At 49.4% G+C, this 24,045-nt stretch overlaps 1 protein-coding gene and 1 long non-coding RNA gene across 2 annotated transcripts in view; both read left to right on the top strand.

The window, feature by feature from the left end:
* The window catches only part of LOC114612107, a 33,334-nt gene extending 28,099 nt beyond the window's left edge, over window positions 1-5,235 (top strand). The window contains exons 7-8 of the long non-coding RNA XR_003709935.1: window positions 135-353; window positions 4,479-5,235. This is a non-coding gene — a long non-coding RNA (uncharacterized LOC114612107). The remainder of the gene's footprint in view (window positions 1-134; window positions 354-4,478) is intronic.
* A 9,302-nt stretch (window positions 5,236-14,537) lies between these two features.
* The window catches only part of Fam163b (family with sequence similarity 163 member B), a 28,984-nt gene continuing 19,476 nt past the window's right edge, over window positions 14,538-24,045 (top strand). Inside the window, exon 1 of the mRNA XM_028756865.1 lies at window positions 14,538-14,852. The gene's annotated coding sequence lies outside the window, so the exon portion shown is untranslated. The remainder of the gene's footprint in view (window positions 14,853-24,045) is intronic.

Raw genomic sequence — 24,045 nt, forward strand, 5'->3', positions numbered from 1 at the left:
ACCAGACACCATGTAGCTCTTCTCCTGGCTGGTCATGGACCATGCTTAAGGGTGTGAGCCTTGTGTCTTATTTCTGGTCATCTTAATTGGTTTCTGGTGGTTAAACACATTCAATTGTTTCCCTCAATGCCCAGGTGTAACCCAAATAACCAATGGAGGATCCAGAAGACCCACCAGTGCTATGCCACCATGGAGAGAGGCTATCTTTAGTGTTACACTAAGGATGTAGCACAGGGGTAGAACTTGCCTATGGGAGGTGTTGGCTTCAGCAACCAAGACTACACAAAAAGTCTTCAGCAGATCAGACTCCTGTAAGATTCATGCAGACACCAGAGGAAAGAGTATACTCGAAGGTATGGGAACTGGTACAGAGTCATGGCAACCAACCATGAGATGAACAGTAGCCAGGAGGTGGGGAAGAGAGTGGCCATGGAGAATAGTGGACAGTGGCCGTGGATTGTGGTGAACAGTGGCTATGGAGAGTAGTGGATAGTGTCCACTAGGGTAGGGTGAACAGTGGCCATGGGGTAAACAGTGGCCATGGAGTGGGGTGGACAGTGGCCATGGGGTGGGGTGGACAGTGGCCATGGAGTGGGGTGGACAGTGGCCATGAAGTGGGGTGGACAGTGGCCATAGAGAGTAGTGGGTAGTGCCCATGGGGTGGGGTAGACAGTGGCCATAGGGTGGGGTGAACAGTGGCCATGGGGTGAACAGTGGCCATGGAGTGGGGTGGACAGTGGCCATGGAGTGGGGTGGACAGTGGCCATGGGGTGGAGTGGAGAGTGGCCATGGGGTGGGGTGGAGAGTGGCCATGGGGTGGACAGTAGCCATGGGGTGGGGTGGAGAGTGGCCATAGGGTGGGGTGGACAGTAGCCATGGGGTGGGGTGGAGAGTGGCCATAGGGTGGGGTGGACAGTAGCCATGGGGTGGGGTAGACAGTGGCCATGGGGTGGGGTGGACAGTGGTCTTGGTGTGAATGGAAAAAGTGGTACAAAGTAGCTGTGTGAGTTTTGTAGTCAGAGTCACTCAGATTTTGCTTTTGGCCCACCATCTTAGCTACTTGGTTGTTCCTGGCTATTAATTGTATCCCTTGACCTCGGGCTGAGACCCAGGGGGGCCATCATGGCAGAGCAGTGATCAGGTAGCTTCTGAACTCAAGAAAAGAGAACAATCTCAATGGAAAGAGAGCAACTCCTCTCCATCCAACCTAGAAGCATGCACAGCAGCCCCTGTGCACATGCTTGGGGAGCCCTGTGTGGACACATGTACTTAGGATCAAGCTTAATTTATAAGTCAAATGCAGGAAGATACTGATAACAATGACTCACATCATATTCTTATTTAAAGGCATTGCAGCTTATGTTTATTTCTGGAATCTTCCCTTGAATATTGTTTTGACCAGGTTGACCTCTGGTAGCTAAAAATCCCCATAAAGTAAAACCTCAGAACCTCTTGGTTCTACCTCTCTAACTTCCATTGAAAGTGCAGAAACAGGTACCACAGTGGCCGACAGATAAATCGTGAAACTCAACCATTGAGCTGGGCGTTCTGCCCACATGACCAAATGTGTGAGCCTGGAACGGCTAAGAAAGAGGCAGAAATGCCGATGCCTGAGGAAGCTGTTTGATCAAATCAACAGAAGGAGACTCTAAAATAAGTATAATTACTATCCTTAAAGAGATATGTAGTTATTGTATTCATGAAGCAAGAATGGGCTTTTATATAAAAGAACTAATTAGAGATCGTGGAGATTTAAAATAGACGGTCTGAAAAGCAGAAAGAGACATTTGAGGAGCAAATTAGTGAGCTGGAAGATCAGGCAGGTGCTACCCCAGGAACTCAGTGCAAAGGGCAGAAGGGGAAAGGTGGGGGGCTTGGACCAGCTCCAGAGGCTCTCATGCGGGTGGCAGCCATCCCTAAAGGAGGAGTGGTAAGGCAAAGAATGGAAAAAATGGCCAACTGTTCCATGTCACAGGACAATCCTGTCTTCAGGGCTGATTAACTCATTGCTGGGAAGAACATACAAAACAGGCCTGCACCACAGGAGCTCATGCTTGGGTAATAATAGGACTACGAGTCTGATATCCAGAAAGAGAAAACCCAAGAGAAGCTACAAGGGAGTAAGAAGAGTGGGTGGGGGGAATGGAATGTTGGCAATGTGCTTGCCATGCTAGCATAGGTCCCGAGTCTGATCCCCAGCACCTACATCAACACACAAACAGCAGGTACTACAATGATTACCAGCTTAACATCAGGAGGCATACTTAGTAGATCCCTGGGGCCCCCTGGCCAGGCAACCTCATCAGACTGACCGACTCCAGGCTCAGGGAGGGGGCTTTCTCAAAACAATGAGATGAAAATTTGTAGGACTGTGAAAGGCAGCCTGATTTCTGGTTGAGCTAGGTTTGAAACCCTGGTGACAGGTCCTCTGCACAGGATGGTAGGCGTTTCGGCATGCCCCAAGACTCCAGGCTCCAGCCCTCCATACCACCCACTAGCCCCTCCACGGGTAGAGGGCATGACTACAGGCCACAGAGCCTCAAGACAGATCTCCATAATAATGAAGTACCTAAAGACCAGAAGAGCTTAGCCAAATTAAGCTTTCCTTCCCAGACATTCCTCCCTGCAAAAGGTACTTAACCTCAGACCAGCCCTGAGAAAAGGGGGCACTGTTTCTTATCTACTTTCCGCCATGACAATAAAGACGAATAAACACCTTAAAAACATGGACCGTTTCTCTTATCCACTGTGGGGAACAATGGAGAAGGCCTTTACCTTCAGAGTCACCGTCTAATCTCCCGCAGAAGACCTCTCTGAGTTTCCAGCCATTGTGGTGACAAGCCAAGAACTTTCATCCCTGCAGGGTACAGCTGAAGTGATCTCCCCTTCTCCCCTTGGGCCCCCCCTTGGGATTGGCCTTGGGCCAAGCCAGCTCTTCTGCGGCTTCCAATAGCACCTGGGTGCCCAAGAGCTTGAGAACCAGATGGTCCCCGGCTGCTTTGCAGGCCCGGGTACTGACACCTCTTCCCCCAGCTAACTCCACCACCACCCATCTCAGACTGCGCTCTTCCACCCCCAGAGCTATGCTCCAGTGTGGGGTGAGTGTAGTCAAACTTCCAGTGCTTCTGCCTCCCCGAGCGAGTGGCCCTAGCCCTTAGGCGGGGTGGACACGGGACCCCCCACTATTGCCCAACAAAGTTTAGAGTTGGGGAGGTGGCTCAACAGGTAAATGGGCTTGCTGCTTTTCGCAGGGACCCATGCTGGGTTCCCAGCACCTGTGTCAGTTGGCTCATTGCTGCAGAGGATTAAAGGCCTCTGGCCTCCATTGACACCTGCACTCATGTGTACTTATCCACACGTAGACACGGGTACATACACATAATTTAAAGTAATTAATAGATACTTGTAATAAATAAATAATATTTATTTATATTTAATATATATTTTTAATTAATATTTAATTAAAATTAATCTTTAAGAAATAAATCTTTAAGAAAAATCAAGGTACAGAGTGATTGAAGAGCTCTAACATTGACCTCTGACCTTTGCACCTTCCTCCTCCTCATTCCTACAGACATGTACTTTATACAACAATAAATAAATTCCTGCCGTCTGGGTACAAGAGGAGACGCCTGGCAGGGGAGAGACCCATATCAGCGTCTTCCTGGCAACTCTGAAATCCAGCTTTCTAGTTTTGGAAAGAAATAGAAACCAGATTCAGTTAATTTACAATGCCCTCCTTTCTGAAAGAATCACTGTGTGGTGTATTCTGATGAAACAAAAGGACAAACACAAAAGATCTAGCCAAGGACAAAGAAAACGAAGGGATAGTAAAAACCCAGGGGGATAGAGTGTCAAGCCTAAGGAGTCTTACAACAGCGGGAGGTGGAGTCTGTTGCTTTCTTTGTTTTTTTGAAAAGCTTTAATTGTTAGAAAAATACAGTGGGCCATGTTACAGACGCTCTTCTGCTCACTGGCTTCCAGATGATGCATACATCTCTAATGACGTATCTGCATCACAGAGTCAGGCAAACCTCATTTAGATTTCTGATATGCAATTGCTTTTCAAAGTCCCATATTACTGGGTTATGGAAATTGGCATAAAACCCTAATTGCATTTTAAATTTTATGTATCAGTTTATTTTTGTGTTTACTTACGTGAGAGTGGTGACTGCCGTGGCTTATGTGTAGCAAGTGGAGGACAATTTGCAGGACTTAATTTTCTCCTTTCATCGTGTAAGTCCTGGGTATCAAACTCAGGACATCAGGCCTGGCAGCCTGAATCATCTCAACAGCCGAAAGCATTCATCTTTAAAAAGTGTTTATCTTGTATCTGCCATCCCGCTGAACTTATAATTTATCCTAGTAAATCTTCAGTACATTCATTCAAATTTATCAAGTGGAATTTTCCGCACTTCAGAGCTGGATCTCTTCTGGGTCGATATTTGTGACTTTTGTTTCTGCCTCTGTCTTTTCAGGTCTATCATCCTCCTGTCTCTGGAAAGCTGTGGGGTGAGGATGCACAGCTCAGCTTGTTTTCATGTTTGCTTCCGGCTGTATAGCCTTTCACTGCTGGCCTTTTGCACCACCAGAAAGTGACAACCTTGACGAACTGCTTCCTCAGCATCCTTGAAGAGCGGATGAAGGACTCTGGCTCTCAGGCAGCTTGAGTTTGAGACCCCACCACCTTCCTAAGACCCTTGAGAGTGAGTGTGAAGACCACTGTGGAGTCTTACTCACAGATGACAAAAGGCACCTAAATGCATAGAGTGGCCGCTCTCTGTTCAGGGCTGGCACAGGCATGACAGTTAGCCTCTAGAGTGACCCCAAGAGAAGTCTTGAACACCTGCACATCCCTGAAATGTATACACTTTGTAATCAGGGGTCTATTGTGGCTTTCTAGGCTCCATTTTCTTCCTTTTCTAATAGTAAGCAGAACAATACCTTATCTTTAAAAAGACTTTGATTGATTCAGTATACATGGAGATAGCTTTAGCCTATTGGCTTTTCTGTGCCAGACCTACAAGAAGAATCTATATATTATTAACCCATTTTATAGATAAAGGAGCTGTGGCACAGATATATTAATTTACTTGTACAAGATCACGCAGCGAGGGAGACGGACAGAACCCAAGCTAGTTCCTTTGAGCCTCTGACCCTTGTATCCTCTTTGCAAGTTTCTTCTACCTAATCGAGAATTGAACGTAATCTTAATTAAAGTTCCAAAGGACTAAATCTCACAGGTTGATTTCTAAGAAGTCATTCAGCTGAGATCTAAGGAGAAATGACAGGGGGAAAAAACAGTCTCTGGCTTGGGAGTGTCTGCCTTTGATGTGACTGCCCTGCAGAGCTGAGGTAACATATTATCATTATCCAGGAAGCAGATAGCCTGGGGTGCAAGAACAGATCCTGCTGCCACAGTAGAAGAACACAGCCAGCTCCTATGCATGCAGGACAAAGGAGAAAGGTTAAACTTCTGCTTTGCATGCACCTCAAGATCTTCGATGAGTTGAAAGCTATCAGGCCAGCAAAACGATTCAGCAACTATAAGCTGCCAAGCTTGCTGACTTGAGTTTCATTCTAGAACCCACATGTTAGAAGGAAAGAACCAACTTCCATGAGTTGTCCTCTGACCTCCACACATGAACCATATTTACACAAGATAAATGAATAAATGTGATTTAAATTTTTAAAGAAAGATAAAGAGTCCACGAAGGCTGTCAGACGTTCAGCCACAGCTGTTCTGGGCAGATGAGGAGGAAGAAGCAGTAAAGAAGCACTCCATCCCTAACTGGAAAGCTTCACATTCAGAATGTATAAACAGCGTCTGGGGTCAATATGGAGATAAGACACGAAGTGGAAACCCTGGGCAGAAAAGGTGTGAGAAGGATTCCTAGTGTCACTAGGGTCCTAACAAGGTGCAGAAGGATGGTCGTACCAGAGGCCAGGAGGGGGCGCTCTGTGGAGGAGATGGCCAGTCACTCAGAGTTGGGTTGCCAGACTTTAATGAAAAGGCTGTGGATGAGCAGAGGTCCAGGTAGCAAGTGGCAGAGGTGAGCAAAAATGCCAAGTGTACATTTTGGTGAGGGAGGGAAATGGAGTGTCACCAGAGCCACCTGGAATGGAGGTGATGAATACTCTTTAAGGAACTGCTAAGTTCTTTCCCCTGACACAAACAAATAATCAAACAGATACTAGGGAAGACAGACAGCCAAGCAGCAAAGAAAAGGATAGTAACAACCCATTTGCTCAGGATGTGAGAGGCAGAAGGCTGGATGCTGACTTGGGTGTTTTATAAGGCCCTGGGTCCTGGTCCCATCTTAGTTACCCACCTATCTAGTTACCCACCCCTGGGTCTTCTTGCTCTTTCTTCTCACAGTCTTCTGTGGGGTAGATCAGGGAACCTGCCTTAGCTTTCTTTGCTTACCTATGTTCCTCTAACTGCTTCACCCTGGAAGAGGGGAAAGAAGAGAGAGATGGACTCAATAGAGAGGGTCCCTCTAGGAGGCTGCGAGAATTCTCTGCCCCTCCTTTATTCCCTCTTACGTCATAAGGGAGTCTGGAAGTCACAGCAGCCTCAGTGAAGCCCACAGTGGACCTGGACAAAGGTGACTGAGCTAGGGTTCCCATTGCTGTGAAGAGACACCATGACCAAGGCTACTCTTGTAAAGGACAACATTTAACTGGGCTTGCTCACACTCTCAGAGGTTCAGTTCGTTATCATTGCGGTGGGAAGCATGGCAGAGTGCAGGCAGACATGGTGCTGGAGGAGCTGAGAGTTCTACAGCTTCATGGAAAGGAAGCTAGGAGCAGACTGTGTTCCAGGAAGCTAGGAGAAGGGTCTCAAAGACCACCCCCCACAGTGACACACTTCCTCCAGCAAGGCCACACCCACTCCAACAAGGCCACACCTCTTAATAGTGCCATTCCCTGGACCAAGCATATTCACACTGCTGCAGTGATCATTTTCACTTTATTATCCAGGTAACCCACAGACACCTTTCCATGAGATCCCTACCTCTCGACTCTCAGGACCCCCAGCCCCACCCCCTATTCTCAGGATCCATAAACCAAGCACCATAAAGAAGCTGAGTACAGTCCTCCACGCCTGGTTTTGAGGAGAAATGGAAACTCAACCCAAGTAAGCCCATCTTTTCCCAAGTTCCCAAGGCCATTTACAGAGGGTCCTGGCTACACAAGAAAGGCTTGAGGCCAGCAGACAGCTTGCTCTGTAGCAGTGTGAAACACAAGCCACTGTGCAGTTGGTTTCAGTGTTGCATTTACCCCAAGCCTCTCATTACAACAAAAGAAAAACAGAAGAGACTGGAAAAGGCAAGGAAAGGTGCTGTCCTGGGCAGGGCCATATGTCCCCCCCTGGCCAGGAGAATTAGGGTAGGAAGCACTGACAGAGGCTCACTCATGGACCAGACCCACACCTTTATAAGGTGCTGATGCTATGTCCAGGGGATGCTGACCAGTAGTGGGAAGGATGGAGGGAGGGCCAGGGTAGGGCTGAGCCTTTCTGATGGATTTTCCTAGGGTGGGAAAGAGGAAGCAGTAAATCTACATCTGGACTAGTGTCCTTTGTGTTGATGTTCCTGGGATCTGCATGCTGATGATTCAGGGCTCTGCAAGCAGGTGTTCCAGGGCTTGGCTGTTTGCAGCTCCCCAGCCCCAGCCTCCCAGGAACCAGAGCGTTGCCAAGGGAAAGAAAGCAAAGCCTTCCTTCTCCCAGGGGAGGAGGGACAGCCTCTGAGCGTTCAAAGCACACAGGGAGAGTAGTGAGGAAACCAAGGCCAGAGAAGGCCAGCCTGAGTCTTCTGCCCTCCTAACTTTTGTGAGAGCCAGCAAGGCCATTTGCCTGGGGCTGTCTTTTCCCCACCTGCAGCACGTCACTCTTCACCACTGAGGCTCCAGAGCCATCACTGGCAGCCGAAAGCAGATCCCAGAAGGGAAAACAGGGATGCCTGCTTGGCCTGTGGAGCGCCTGTGTTGGTTAAGCCTAGTTGAGCCAGCAAACCTGAGGGCCACTCCACCCCCAACCCAGAAAGATGATTGCAGTTCAGTGCTGCATGTGGGGAAACTGAGGTCCAAAATAGGACCAAGTGGAGAGGCCCTACTAAGAAAGATATGCACTGCAAGTCTGAGTCACCCAATACCTGACTCGGGCAGGGGCTTTGTCCTGCAGCTACTTGAAGACTCGCCCTGACGGCTGCTACAGGTCTAGCCATGAGCTTAGAGGGAGCAAGGCAAAGCATCCTGCTTAGTCTGCTTCCCAGCACCCAGTAGTGTACATGCACATAGTAGGCACTCACTGAATGTGTGAGTGAGTTGGCCCCTTAGCATGAGACATCCAGCCCAAATAGAACAAAGCCAACAATTGTAAAAAAAAAAGCCAGCTTTAGAAGGAGCAGCGTGGGGGCTGGGGAGAAGCCTCTGTGGATAGAGTGAGTACTGAAGAAACATGAGGACCTGGCGAATTTGAGCACCAGCCACCACACAAGAGCCACACACAGTGGTCACACATTTGTAATTCCAGTCCTGAGAAAGTGGAGACAGCTAAATCTGTTAGCTGGCACTGCCAGGCTGCCGGCTACCTCAACGCTCAGCCAGTCACCTGTCCCTTGCCAATCCCACATGAAACATCTCCAAGGCTGGTGACCTCAGTGTGCCCAGGGGAAGCTCTGCCACCCACCACTTGTGTGGATGGCTGAGACCCAGAACCAGAGGTGCTTGTTGTAGACAGTGCACATGACACCATAGAGCCTCAGGCAAGTCTCTTGTAAAGGTTTATGGTGTGTCAGGCAAATGGTGGCAGAGGTGTCCTCACTGCACTACCATCCAAGGCAGAGGGTGGAAATGACAAGCCGGGAAGCGCTGGAGTGTCATGAGACTCACAGACACTGGGAGAGAGAGATGAAAGAGGGAGACTGGGCATGCCGCTTGTCCTCCTGCTTTATGGTGGGTCACGGTGGGCTATGCTTGTATTTCTGCTTAGGGCACAGAGATTTCCCTCTTGCTGCCCTGGGCCACCTGGATGGAGGAAGGTGACAACCCCTAAAGCCAGAGCTTAACAATTCACATCTGCACTCTTTCATTCCATAACCCCAGACAGAGAGCTGGGATTTGGGGTTCTCCTTGCCTTCATTTCTCATGCTTCATCTGCCATGTTTCTTCCTGTTCCCCAGTTCCATCCTACTGTTCCTCTCCTCCTCTTTCTCCTCCTCCTCCTCGTCTTCTCCCTCCTTCTTCCCCACCCCTCCTCTTCTTCCTCCCCCTCCCTTTCCTCCTCCTCCTACACATGTTGCCTCCTCTCACCCTAATCCAGATAGTCAGCAGGTGTCAGACTGGTAGCAGTGATTGATTCTGACAGGAGAACAAGGAATAAGTCAAAGTTTTCATTCTCTGTGCCCAAGAGGGGTCTTGGGTGGGGGAGGGGCAGGTTCTAGGGGGCAGAGCTGCCTTGGGTGCTCTCCGTGCTGCCTTGGGTGCTCTCCGTGCTGCCTTGGGTGCTCTCCATGGTGCCTCCATCCTACGAGGACGACCTTGTCTTTCCCTGGAGAGCAAGAGCTCTCGTCTTGTCATTCTATTGTCAAGTCACCAGATCTGCATGTGTCAATCACAGGAAGGATTCTGTATCCCGCTTTCATTAACCTCAGTGTACACCTCCTCACAAGACAGTGCTAACAGAAGCAAGAAGGTACAGGGGTGCTCTAATTGGGGTTTACATAATTCAGCCACTCTCTCATTTTCATGGCTGATTATTATTATTATTTAGCACGATAGACTGAAGGTACCACTCTGGGCTTAGGATATTGCCAGCAAGGACTTCAGAGACAGTGGACCTTGCTGTTGTGAAGGTTCCTTGCTGTGAGATTGTCAAAGGAAAGCCTAGCTTTCCACTCACCATTGTCAGCATAGTTCAGAGCCAGAACAGCACAGGAGAGATGCTCAGCTGTCACTAAACACTTCCTACTTAAAGGACCTCAGCCTGTCAGGACCTCATCCCTTTGAGTTTTACTCAGCTCAGAGCTTCCAGAATGTAGGGGTTCTTATTCTGGTCTCTTCACATCCAGAGTGTGTGGTGAATGAATGAATGAGTGAACAAGTGCTCCATCAGGATTGGTGGAGCCAATGTCTGGGGGAAGTAAAGGACTGATCAGGACCTTCCTGGTTAAGGTTTCTCTGGAGTGAAGCATCAGAGAGCCAATGAAGGACTGGGAACAATAAATCCCCTGAAGTTGGCTTCCCCTGCCACACCCACATCAAGATTTTCCAGCCTGTGACTCACATGAGGAATCCCTAGAGACCGGGCTGATCCCTGCGTGTCACCTCCTAAGCTATCATCCCTCATGCTCGCTCATGGAGGAGTACGTTGAGCTCACTGTCATAATGTTTTAGGATGTGGCAGCAATTAAAAGCCACCGCGGGTGCCTCCCAAGATGCAGCTTCTGCTGGGAACTACAGCAGCAGATGCACCCCACCTCCTTGGGCGTCACATGCCTATGTGCACCCCACCTGCCCACAGTGCCCCTCTCTGGCACACTTGCCTATTTTGGTCTCTTTACATTTTAATTTTCTTGACCATCTCTCAAAGTTGTGCAATCTAGCAGGCCTTGATCTGAGACAGGAGGGTAACTCTGCCTCAAACATCACAAAATAACTACTGCTCCAAATCTCTGGTTATTTTTCATTCATTCATTCATTCTCTGCATGGACTTGATCTGAGCAGATCACTTGGAGTTGGGTAGATGTGTGATTCTGCCACCTGATATGCTCGGTCAACTTCTGAAACCCTCATTGTCTCCAGTCTGAGGCAATGTTCAACAATAGAAATGTTTATCCCCTCCAACCAGCCAACACCACCTCTGCCAAAATCTCCTAGGTGTCCTGGACATAAAGGGTCCCCACCAGCCTTTACTACAGTATGTCTGGAGTCTTAAGCTTGCTCCTTCTTGAAGATTCCCCGAAAGAGACTTGGACATTGTTTCTGGACCTGGCTCCTCAGAAGCTTCCTTCCTTCAGAAGAGCTTTGTTCCTTCTGGTCTGCACAATGGCACTCTCAGTCATGAGCAGAAGCTGAGTGGGTGCCCATTTTACAGTGACCAGGCACCAAAGGCAGCTTACAGATGGAAGTGTTTATGTGAGCTCACAGTTTGAGGGTCTGTCCCACCCTGGTGGAGAAGGCAAGGTGGAGACACTCGAGCCAGCTGGTCACATTGCATCTATGGTCAGGAAGTAGAGAGGGATGAATGCTGGTATCCAGCGCACATCTTCTTCTTATTCAGCCCAGGATCCCGACACACAGGATGCTATTCTCATACTCAGAGTGTGTTTCCCAATCTCAGATAACCCAATCTACAAACTCCTTCACAGACACACAAGTTTGTCTCTTCAGTGATTCTCGATCTTGTCATTGGGTTAATCGAAGGTATTATCCCACAATGGTGTGTAAGTAGAGCTGGGTACACACAGTGTCCCATGGTCACTTTTTTCTTCCACGTTTCACCGGAAAGTGCATCCTCTCCATGGATATTTGCAGAATACTGGAGAGAAGTTGGTGTCTCTGCTTCTGATGAGGGTTATCAACCCTCATCCCCGAAGTTGCTCACCTATAATCACATTCAAAGGTCCCATTTTCATAGCATAAAAGACTGCTCTTAGAAAAGCCACATTTGCCCAGACCAGAAAGCAAGCCTTGCAAACTGCCCTACACGTTGCTGTGTGTTGGACAGTTTTCAACACCTCCACCATCTGTTGGCTCTGAGTTACATCCACTAAACTGTATGTTGTAAAAAGATGCTGGGGACAGCACGGAAGTTGCCGTGCAACTGGAAAGCCTGCTGAAGAGGAATGGCTAGTCCTGCCTCATAGCCTGCTGCCACCCAGCCTGGAAAACCGAGTGAGGCTAGCCTTCTTTTGTTTGTACTAGAACTTGCTGTTTCAGGAAACCTGATGATACGTTGTTTCTATGAAGTCAGCTGAGAGCCTCCTCTTTATTCCTCCCTTTTCTGATTTTTACAAATGAGTTTAAAAAATAAAATCAAGGCATGCTTTCATATACAAGAAGCAGGCTGAGTGGTGACCACTGTATCGATATCCAAATGAAATCTTCTCTGTGCATTTCTTTGTCAGCTGTGTGGCTTTGGGAAGTCACATCATCCTTCTATAATTGTTTTGAAGTGAAGGTAAGGAAAGGCTGGAGGGATGGCTCAGCGGATAATGCACTTGCAGAAGCGCAAGGATCTAAGTCTTGATTCCCAGCATCCACTGAGGGCTGGGTGTGGTGAGATGTGTCTGTAACTCCACCTTTAGGAGACAGCAGAGGTGAGAGGATCCTGAATACTTGCTAGCCAGCCAGTTTAGCCAAAACCAGAAATTTCCAGGAGAGTGACAGAAGAAGACAGCCAATGTTGACTTCTGACCTCTACATGCAAGCACACTGGTACACACGTGTGCACACACACAAGGTGTCTACTGCTGTGAGTCACTGAAGCCAGTCACAGTTTGAACGAGACAAATAGCTCTAAATAAATAAGATCACACCATCACAAGTACTGGGAAAGCATCTCTCTGCTCCACACAGGAAGGAGTAGTAACTTGGAGCCCAGAGTCAAAGGCCAAGCCACTTTTGGAGTGCTTGGCTGCTCAGACCATGGCTACCAGACTCACTGTCTTGGAGCAGATGTGGATATGTGATGAAGTGGAAGTGTGAATAAGCTGGTGGGCAAAGGCAGGGTTTGAGGCTTCTTATGAAAAATTTTGGCACACATTTGACAGCACCTAAAGATCTGAGACAATCACCTAAAGGCAAGTAGTCCTGACTGGGGCTGAGTGGAACTGGTTGCAGGAGTTGATTGGCTAGCCGGCCTATGGTCTCCTCTTGGAGCTCTCCAGGGCTGTCTGACCCACCTTATATAGGATCGTCTGTATGGAGCCCATTGTCCCGTCTCTGAGTGGGCCGATGGTGAGTGTGGGAGATCTTGGGAGTCATCAGGCCCAAGCTCTGCTCTGCTGCCAAGGACCCTGTCGTTTGTTCTCACCTGCAAGACAGGCTCTGGCTGGCTCTCCCTGGCCCTTGCTGAGCTGGCAAAATGAGGCAATGTGTGCAGTGTTTAGCACTGCATCTGGAATGTGTTGAGCACATAACAAGTGATGTTTACTGTGCGATAAGGCCTGCTTCAAGCAGGCTCTGAGTACAGTTAATTAATGAACCAAACATAGCCACCAGTCCCTGGAGAAATGAGGCAGGTGACAATTAATTACCCATCTCGAAAGGAGTAGAGATACTTAAAGGCGGGGTCAGCTCTTCCTGGTAGTTAAGTGGGATGAAGGATGTCCCCAAATTGTTATAAGGAAACTCTGGAGCACCAAAGATATGATCATCGCTGAGGAGCTCAGTGAGGACCCATAGGAAGGACCAGCAGAGAAGCAGGCAGAGAGAGAGAGAGAGAGAGAGAGAGAGTGTGTGTGTGTGTGTGTGTGTGTGTGTGTGTGTAGGTGTGCACCTGCTCTTTGGCCCTGTGGCATGTCTTGGAATGAGTTCCTGGTCCTTCTCTGCCCAGACAGTGGGCAAAGGGGAAGGAAATTCCACCAGCTCCATAGCCCCTCAGTATGGACTGACATACGCCCTTCTCACAGGGCAGAGCTTCTTACAGAGCATCAAGTCATCACTGGCACAATCAAGCATCCATACAGCACCCTTAGTGGTCCAGGAAGATTTCTCAGAGGGTGGTGTATTCTAACTCAAAACTCCATTCAATACCTACTCCCCTTAGGTTAGGGTCTGCAGTCACAGCCCACTCCGGAATATCTTAGCCTGTTCCAGAATATCTTCAGGGATGGGGCTTATCTGGAGGACATATTTCTCAAGAGGAAAGGCCAGAAAATTCTTCTTCATTTCCAGTTCAAATCTGACTTGCTTTAACTTTCAACCACTGACCTAATGCTGTATTTGGGGGTAAAGCAGCAGACTTCTTCCTTTCCAGTGGCTAGAAACCTGAGTCAGCCACAGGCCCCAGTCACCCCAGCCCAGTGTAGACTATCCATTGCCCTCCAGTACTACACTGGACTGACCCAGAGAATAAAAGCAGAAAAGAGCGGAGGCGAGCATTTATCAAGTACTTAGGGTGTGCTATGCCTGTGGACATCTTTGCCTTTCATCTTCAGATCAGTCATAAAGGCCCTGCTGTCAGTCACCCCAGAAACAAGAGGGACCAGGGACCTACTCCAAGGTTGTGCTTTCCACACTCAGGTGAATTCCATCACCACAGAGACCAAAGCTCAAAGAGAAAGAAACAGGCTGGTGGAGATCAGGGAGAACACCGCAGGGCGCAGGGCGCGCACAGGAATGTGGGTTCCTAGACCTGGCATGTGAGCTCAGCCGCGCGGGGGGGGGGTGGGGGGGTGGGGGGGTGGGCGCAGACCAGCGTCAGCACCAGGGACAGTTCCTCGCCTGCTACCCGCAGCCGCCGCCGACGGCGCGCGCAGGGCCGCAGCGCGCACTCCTCAGCAGGCTAGTGCACGCGCGCCCTCCGCTCCAGCGCGCGCCCCGCGCCCGGGACTGGGCTGGAGTCGCGCGTGCCGCTCGCAGAGAGGCAGCTGGGCGTCCAGAGCCGAGGCCGCAGCGCGCAGCTGGCAGGGAGTCTCGCCTGGCCACGCACTTGCTTCCTTTGGGGCCTCCAGGAGTCTCTTGGCACTCACCTTGCCAGCCCTGCCCCAGCAGGCACCACCGGCCTTGTCCTGAGCTGCATTTGTCGCTACTCGCTGTGCCCGGGACAGAGGGACGCCCGCCTCGTCACGTGTGTCCAAGTCCTCCGCCAGTCGGGGCAGCGTGGTTCCCATGGTTCAAGGTAAGGACCAAGAGGGTGTGCAGGTCACGGTGTGAGAGCAGGCGACCACAGGCTGGGAAGTCCGGGCTCTGCGCCCACCTCGAGTACCTACTGCAGCCTGCCTTGGCCACCTTGCATCAGGTGCGCTGACCTATCTATACATGTGCCTGTACAGCATCACCCATCCCATTGCGACCCACCCTCAAGAGCCTGAGATGGGCAGTGGGGTTCTAGGCGAGAGACAGAGGAATCCATGGACAGAAGAGAGGCTCTGCTCCCTTCCAAGGATGGCCTGCCTGAGGGAAGGGGTACTGGGAGAGAAAGTTTGTCCGAAGAGACTGGAAACCTGGCTCCATTCATCCTTTCTTGCCTGGAGCTGAGATGTTTGGTTTCATGTGTTGAGGCTTGCTTCCCACCAGGTTGTTGCTGCATGCTTGCTCTGGGCTACTGCTGACATCCATTCTGTCCAGCCTGTGTGTGAAGGAGTTGGAGGTTCCATTTGACTGATGAGGAATCTGAGGCTTAGAAAAGTTTATTTCTCACCCAAGGTCATGGTTAACAGGTGGTGGAACCTCTGTTGCTGCTTTCCCACGTTGTTGGAACCATCTTAAATAGTGAGGGCATGAGGGACATGCCAATAAGCAGCTGTGTTTTCCCAACCAAACACCAAAATCCGGAAAGCAGGTTCACATTCAGTGTCACACGGGTACACATAGCTCTGTTTATATGACTCCAGGGCAAGAAACCTAGGTGACAAGTCTCCAGGTCTTTCTCAGGGTCCTTTACCCCTTCTAGGGAAGCTATAGTTCAGGGGTCTGCAGGACAGTGCCAGGCTGCTCCCCTGTGGTCTTCTCTCTGTACTGGTCAAATCCTTGGTAGGGTTCAGCTTCCACCTCCCAGAAGTCTGTGGTTGCAGAAAAGCACATAGGCCATCTTCCCACCTTCCTCTTCTTGAGATAGAATTGAGAGTGAAGACTTATGCTAAGGCTCTTGAAGACTCTCCAGAATTGACATTTCTGAAGGTGGTTGAAACCATGGATGCACGGGCTGGCTACAGGCTTGCTGAAAACATACAACTTTGTATTGCTTTGAAACATTCTTTCCACTCCTGAGGCCAGGGGCTCACTTCTGTCTTCCCTCTCTCTCCCTCCCTTTCTTTGGTGGTCATGTGTGGTACATTTGCCTTATGCCATAGAAAAGACAGAGTGCTCTTGTGCTGGAGTCTTTGTCCCTGTCACCTGAGCTCCTGTCAGGCTGGTTGGTATTGACCCACTTGCAAACCCTGGAGATGCCTCCTAAAAGGTCTAGGGTCTGGGAGGAGGTACAGCTTCCAAAATGGGTGCCTGGAATCCCTGTTGAGGTGGGGAGCTGTAGAGCATCACTGGCTCTCTGGGGCAAGCCAGTGCCACGAGATGTGGGAGCCCAGGATGTGCTGTGAGTTCTCTACCATCGTCCCTCCTGTAAATGGGAGATATCCGCAGAGCCCCAGGCCTCTGCTGTGCCAGCACAGATAGCATGGATGAAGAACTTACAGAGACGGTGAGCACAAATGGAGGAGTCAAGACTGCCAGCTCTCCTCATCTTCCTGGTGATCTTGGGTCGGTCACTGTTCCTTTCTAGACCTCAGATAGAGCAGATGGTCTCACATGTCCTGGGGTTCCTTTCAGCTCCCTCATTCCTGTCTATCCCATCCTCTAACTACGTAATCACCCCACTTTTGTACTTTGGGGTAGATCTAAGTGTGTAAGCCTGGTGCTGATTCTGAGTGAGGCTTTACTGCATAGGGACCCATGCCTGCAGACCCAGCAGTCCAATGAGGGAGGATGCTAGTGCTCAAAGCAGAAATTTGTCACCTCGCAGTCAATTATATTAGATTCTGAACTCTCGAGGGTTGTGGGGAAAGCAGAGTGGCAGACTGCCCAGACTGTCCACTCTGCTCCCACCTGCCACTGCCCCTCCTCCTCTTTATGCCTTGACCTGGGTGGCAGGAAAGTGGTGATGTGTATGGTGGGAATGTGGATTCAGGGCCCTGGTTTTAGGCGAATCATTCAGCAACCTCATCTACAAAACCCGGGTACGTCTGGCTTCCTGTGGGTGTTTGGTGGCACCTGTGCAGGCATGACTTGGAGCATCGTGAGGATGTAGTGGGGCAGGAAGGGGCTTCTGTCTGCCTTGTTGCTACCCTTGCTGTGAGGTCCCTGCAGCCTCAGCCTGTCTGGATTCATCCAGGCTGGAGCTGCAATGCCTGTAAGCTTCCCTCCCTCTCCCCTCCTAAATCTCTCCATTTCCCCAGGAATAGGGCTCCTAGAAGAGGCTTAAGTTATTGAAGCCACCCCTGACCCAGTCCTCTGCCTTGTTTCCCTTGCTGGGAGTTGCCCTAAAAGACCTGAGAAGGGATAAGCCCTGGTAGCTCAAGCCACAGGGATGCTGTGGCTGGAACCCTTAACTAATGGAAAGCTGGAGTACAGAGCCTGGCATGTGGGCTCCTGATTTATACTCCTAAGACATGACCCAGGGACTATGTCCCTAATTTCCAGGCGTCTTGTAGGGGAGGAAGCTGGAGATGGTCTGGGGGGGTCAGATCTAGGCTGTAAGCTATAGTCTATAAGTGGGCTTTATGCAGAAGTCTAAACCTTGGTGGACAATGGTCAGATCTGGCCATAACACTGTGGGCTGTGAAACAGAGCCTGGCTGGAGAGGAAAGGTAAGGGGACCAGGATGGTAGACAATGGCAGATGCCACCCATTTGTGGTGCTGAGGTAGGTTAGAGTAGTTGGGAGTACCAGTACTAAACAAAAAAACATCACCTTGACTGGCCTATATTAGGATCTGGGATGAACTGTGTGGGTGGGTGGGTGAGGAGTAGGGCTTTTCCTTCAGCACCAAGGTAGCACCTGATTGTACATCCCACCCCAGTGGGATGCTACTACTTGTCTTCTGGGTCCTCCCAGCCCACTCAGAGGGGCATCTGTAGGAGTGGCTCTAACTAGATCAAGCCAGTCACCTATGCTTGTGTTCAACTTGTGCAGTAGTAGGGCTGAGGAGATGGCTTGGTTGGTAAAGTGCTTGCCTTGTGAGCAGGAGGACATGAGTTTGATCTCTAGAACCCATGATGGGGAGCTGGAACAGCCAGACATGGTAGTGAATGCCTGTAATTCCAGAACTGCGGAGGTGGAGACAGACAGACCCTAGGGGCTTGCTGGCCAGCCACCGTAGCCTGTTGGGAAAGTTCCATGCCAATAAGAGACCATTTCTCAGATACAAGGTACATAGAGCCAGAAGAATGACACCAGATGTTGTCCTCTGGCGCACACATGCACACGCATGCACGCACACATGCACTCACTCATGCATGCACCAGAAAGCACCTCTGTAGTGAGTTGGTTGGGATGAGGGCTGTGCTGCTATCTGGGAGTCATAAGAGGATTGGATAGTGACCTGAGCAGTGGTTGGGAACAAGCCAGACTCCTAGGGTCACAGCCACATTCTCCCATGGCTGCCAAGGGTGGCAGGGTGGGATAGCCTTAGGGACTGTGTTTATGTCTAAAGTATGTGTCCCTAGTGAGGTTACTTAACCCCTTGGTCCCTGGATTCTTTATTCATCCTGTATGTGGGTCCAGCTTCTTAGAAGAGTCTGCCAACTGCTACGAAACTCCCATGAAGCTTTGCTTCCTGACCAAACCAGATGATGGCCTCAGAGCAGACAAGGATGTCCTTGTCAAACGGGTGAAGTGTGGCTGATCTTAGCTACTTTGTGGGTTCTTCTTTTTTCCTGTCCTTTGTGTCCTCCCCCATTTCACATCCTATCACTAGATAGGAGAGAAAGGGTAGAGGGGAGAGACAGAGACAGATACACACACACACACACACAGAGAGAGGGAGAGAGAGAAAGAGAGAGAGAGAGAGAGAGAGAGAGAGAGAGAGAGAGAGAGAGAGATACACACACAAACACACACACACACACACACAGAGAGAGAGAGAGAGAGAGAAAGAGAGAGAGGGGGAGAGAGAGAGACAGATACACACACAAACACACACACACACACACACACAGAGACAGACAGACAGACAGACAGACAGACAGACACAGACACAGAGAGACACAGGGACACAGATCTAATTTCTTTCTTGTTTCGTCTATGTAGCTGGTCTTTGCTCTTTTTGGGGTTTGTCTTTTCCCACTCTTTGTCCCACCCTTCCAGTTTCACCCTCTATTACTAGATAGAAGAGAAAGAAGGATAGAGAAGAGAGAGACAGAGAGATCCTTGAATCTACTTTCTTTTCTTGTTTCTTCTTTGAGCATGACTACTAACAAACCACATCTGACATCTCTGAATGACCAATAACCACCAACCTCACCTTTTGGGAGCTCTTAGCATTTATATACCCTCCGAAAAGTTTCCAGAATTCCAAATGTACACAATCACAGAAACTATCTGCCGCTGGCAAACCATGCCTCTGCCAGAGCACGAGTTATAGTCACCTGCTGTGAACAGCCCCACATCTCCACACCTGGGAATAAAATGAAGACATATTCTTATAAGATTTCTGTGTTTTTTTAAAAAACAAATTTCCAAAATTCTTACTACAATGAAGCCCACAATGGACAAAGCCATCACACCTGTGGATCTGGTCTTACAACTAGCTCTAGGCTTCCTGCAGGCTATCCAGTGACAAAGTTGATTGTTGGGTATTCTTAGGATGCTCTGCCCAGTGGCTGGCCCTGCACCCAGGGCTGGAGAAGAGTCCTCTGTCTTTTGCTGTTATTTGCTTTTGGCATTTCGTCTGTGGCCTAGGGACCCTTCTGCTAACATCTCTGAAAGTGGATGCCCTGGCTCCCTAACCCTGGGTTAGCAAACTCCCATGCCAGCCATCATGATAGGAACAGCCCCTGCTTGCACAAAGCAGTGATTAGTGGTTTTGTCCTTTTTATGTTATGCATTGTCTGTGCTTACCTAATATACATTCATTTTATAATATATTCAAATATTTTTATTAAAAGAAATGTGTGTTTGCTGCAAAAGGAAAACCAATCCAGTTTTTCTAGGCTTATTATGTGCAGACGAAAAGCCCTCCTGCAATCCTTTGCTGTGGTCTACATGCTCCCCTGCAGCCACATTGAACCTCAGTGCTACTGTTCATCAGTGTTCCTCCCTTGTGCTTTGACTTGACCCCGGCCACCATGGTGGGATGGGTTTTGGGGCTTTATCCTCTGTCACAAAGCCCTAGCTCCAGCCTGACTTCCTAGCCTAGTCTTTGCAGGCCTACTGTTGACTCACAGATTTACCTAGTTGGGGTGGTGGCAGGCCTGCCATCCACTGGTTCTGTCTGTTACAGACTTGCCTGAAGTGTGAGCCTTGAGTGGAAGGCCCTAGAGGCTGGCCGGGGGAGGAGAGAGTAGGAGGAGGCATGTGAACAGGATTAAACTGTAGTGTGGGAAGGTTCTGTGTGGTTGGCAGCATAAAGCATGAAGGCAGGTAGGTACTCTAGCTTCTATGGAAATCACCTCAGGCTGGAGCAGTAGGGTTAGCATACTGCATGCAGTCAGAGCTGAGCCCACTGGGTAGGTATATAGTGAAAGAAGCAGGTGTTCCTTGGAAGGCAGAAACTGCTGCCATCGCTGGAGGCAAGGGAGGCCATCTATGAATGCTAGCTAGCAGTCAGTGGGCTCTTGAAATGCCCCTGATTTTTTTCTGAGGGAAAGAAAGTACCAGATGAGGCTAGTCCCAGGTGCCTCATTGGCTTCTCTGCCTCTGTGGGTGTAGTTGGAGTCTCTGCTATGCTTTGGTTCATAAGCCAGGCTTAGCCAACCTTCCCTTCTGACATTGGCCAAAAGACTGTCTACTGTGGGCTCCCCCATATCCCTGCCCAGTCATTCCACTTGCTGCAGGACCACCCACCATGCCTGGCAGTAGCCCCCTTACTGGTTGTTCTCAGTGTGCCAGGAACAGCAGTGTCATGGAAGAAAAGGCTGTGGAGCTCTGGGGGGCAGTGATGAAGACACCATTTTCTCCTTGTCACACGTGTCTGGGGCTCACCTTACAATGCTTGAAATGTAATATTTATACTGTGTTTTCCAAATCGCTCCACTCAGGGTTGGCATACACAATCTCACTGGGAACATTCAGGAACTTTCCTAAGGCAAAATAAAGATGTTCCATTTTCCAGTTTATAGGCAGACGCCCACTTAGGGTTACTTTTTTCCTGAGCCATTCCAGAGCCCCACAGTCCAGGCTGACTTACCCTCAAACTGGCACCATGCCCTCTGTGTGTGAGAGGCCTTGATCACATCTCCTTGGAAAGAAGATGGGTGGGGACGTGGCTGGGGAGGTAGTCTGCTTCTCTGGAGTGTACTTGCTTGTATCTGCCATGTGGTTGATGTTAGGACTGTTGGTGTTTACCTGTGTCTGGAGTTTGTTTGGTCAAAACATTCATTACGTGGGAAGCTCCGTCTAAACCCACTTACAGAATTAAAGAATGCAGCCGTCTGTGATTTTTACCTTCATGAGGCTTCCCACATGAGACACCCTCTAATTACACAACAGAACTCCATTGCAGAAGATTGCTTCACGGCATGGAGTCTTGGGAAATCACTGTTGTAGTTGCTCATATTCCCACTGGTCTGTGTCTTGCTTCCTCCTTGGGAGGCCCCATTTCATTGATCTGGGGATGGGGATAGGCAGAGGAAAAAAGGGGAGAGAAGAGTGGGGAGGCATGGGAAGAGATGGGGTCTGCAGTCAGCCACAACCTGAGAAGTTATTTAGGGCCTGTTGGTGAAAGTAGCCAAGTTACTAAGCCTCTTTTTGCTCCAGTTTCCTGGCATATAAAGACACATGTGGTTTCCCCTCCTGTCACCAGAGGTGATCCTGGACCCCTGTAGGAACATGGTGGATTCTGGAGTCTCTGGGCATGGATCAGGGAGAGAGGCTCCTGACCAGCCCTACAAGGGATTTATGTAGTTGGGACTAATATGTTCATTTCTAAGAGAAGCTGTGCTCCTAGGGAAGAAAGAGGCAGAGACTCAGCTTGGTGTTAGAGGCCTCACAGACTTCCTGTCACTGCTGAGCAGGCTAGCTAATATCTGTGGGATGACTGGGACCCTGGACCCCACTCTCTTTCTATCTCCTCCATGAGTGTCAGCAATACAGCACAGACACACAGACACGTTGGATACACACATGCATGTACATAGCAGGTACTTGAAGAGGCATGCACGTGTGGAGCCTTGCAGAGACAAACATGCACACACAGACATGTACAACAGGAGCAAATGCAGACAAACACACAAGTACACAAGTACACACAGACATGCATATAGTAGACACACAAAGAAACAAAAGAAAAAACCCACAGGGGGTACCCAGAGAGGCATGCACACGGGAACACAAGCAGAAGTACACATACACACACAGATACACACAGAGACATTCATATGGGGACACACTTAAACACATACGAAGACATCTGGAAGACATGCATATAAAAGATACAAACAGAGACACACATGCATGCACACACACATAGATACACAGAGAGATATTAAAAAATATACCCATGAAACACACATGGCATGCACTTGGCAGATACACAGACACATTCACATGAGGACAAACACAGACACACATGCAAACATATACATACACATGCACAATAGATACACATGCATACAGAAGACACACACACATGCAGAAACACACAAATACACATATGTACTCACATATCAGATACACATGCATACACATACATACAACACACATGCACACAGAGGTGATATAGTTCAGTAGTAGACTGCTTGCTTAGCATGCAAGAGGCCCTGTGTTCTATCCAGCAGTATGAGAAAACAGCACACACACAGAGATACACATGTGCACTCAGACTTATACCCAGAAAAACACCAAGTCTCACCCTGTGCCCTCTGTAGACACAGGACAGGAAAGAGCAGCCTCTTTTGGAGACACTGTCTAGCTCCCATTCTGCAGGTACATGATGCAGATTTCTGGAAGATTCTGTGCCTCCTGGAGGGCTGCTTTTACTTGGCTGTTTCAACATCATGGCACCCTCATGTTCTCTGACTGTTGTTAGGGAAGCTTCATCAGGCTGTACCTTTTGGGCAACAAAGTGTCACTGGGCATTCTCTTAGTTACCCTTATTCTATTGGACTTAACACTTGTTATGTCTCGGCCTGAGTAGCAAGACTGATAGTTCATGTATGTATCAGTCACTTATTGGCATAGTGACTGTGTAACAAGCTGTCCTGACATTGAGCAACAGAACAGCAGGCAAAGCTCTTTTTGCTCACAGGCCCATAAGTAGCCGGGGCTGTTCCACTTATTATGAGTGTCCCCTCTGGGTCCTCAGGTCCCTCCCATAACTCCAGTCTGTGAGCATACACTTCCTAAGCACACTCTTGGGATCCCAGGAATGAATAATTCATACTTCCTTAAGACTTCGTCTAGAACTTGGATGTGGTCTCATTGGCCCCTGTTTCATTGGTTAAGTCATATGACCAAGGCCAAGGTGGCCAAGGTCACCAAGGCAAGACTCTGCTGTGCTCATGATAGTACAAGGTCCAGTGCAGGGAAGAGAGGGAGCTTGCTAGGTTTGTGCTTTCAGCTAGTTCCTAAGAGTGGTCAGGCCCAAGCTCCCCTGATGTAATATTGTGAATAGGTCTTGACAGAGATCAAAGCTCATGGCTGGCACCTGCTGTCTGGTCTGCCCCAGTTCTGCTGCTCTGGAGAAGTGCCGGGGAAGGAACAGGGAATAGGCCCCTTTCTCTCACCTTCCCTCCATCCTGAGCAGAGGGAATGAGTGTAGTCACAGCTGGTAAAACCAATGGCTGTGGCGGGGGCGGGGGGGGACACAATGGCGGGCACAGAGTGGCACTCCATAAATGCTCATGGAGTTAATGCTGGCATTGCTTCCCTGGGCTTGGCAGAGACTTGGCTCTGAACAGATACTGGGGAGAGAGAGCCCAGGTGGAGGAGTGCAGATCCCCTCACCTCATGCTCATGCTGGCTCAGAGCATCTCCAGTACTGCTGATACATCCACATGAGAATGGAGACAAAGTCATGGGTCACAGCAGAAGGAGATAGGAGGGAGGTGATGTGGAGAGGAGGCAGGTGAGGCATGTCCTTCCCGGCAGAGCCCGGGTGTGTAAAAAGCAAGGAGAAGGAGATGACCCTCAGGCAGTTAGGCGGATCTACCCTGCCTGCT

Source organism: Grammomys surdaster, unplaced genomic scaffold (genome assembly GCF_004785775.1).
Source record: "Grammomys surdaster isolate TR1022 unplaced genomic scaffold, NIH_TR_1.0 126133, whole genome shotgun sequence".
NCBI lineage: Eukaryota > Metazoa > Chordata > Mammalia > Rodentia > Muridae > Grammomys > Grammomys surdaster.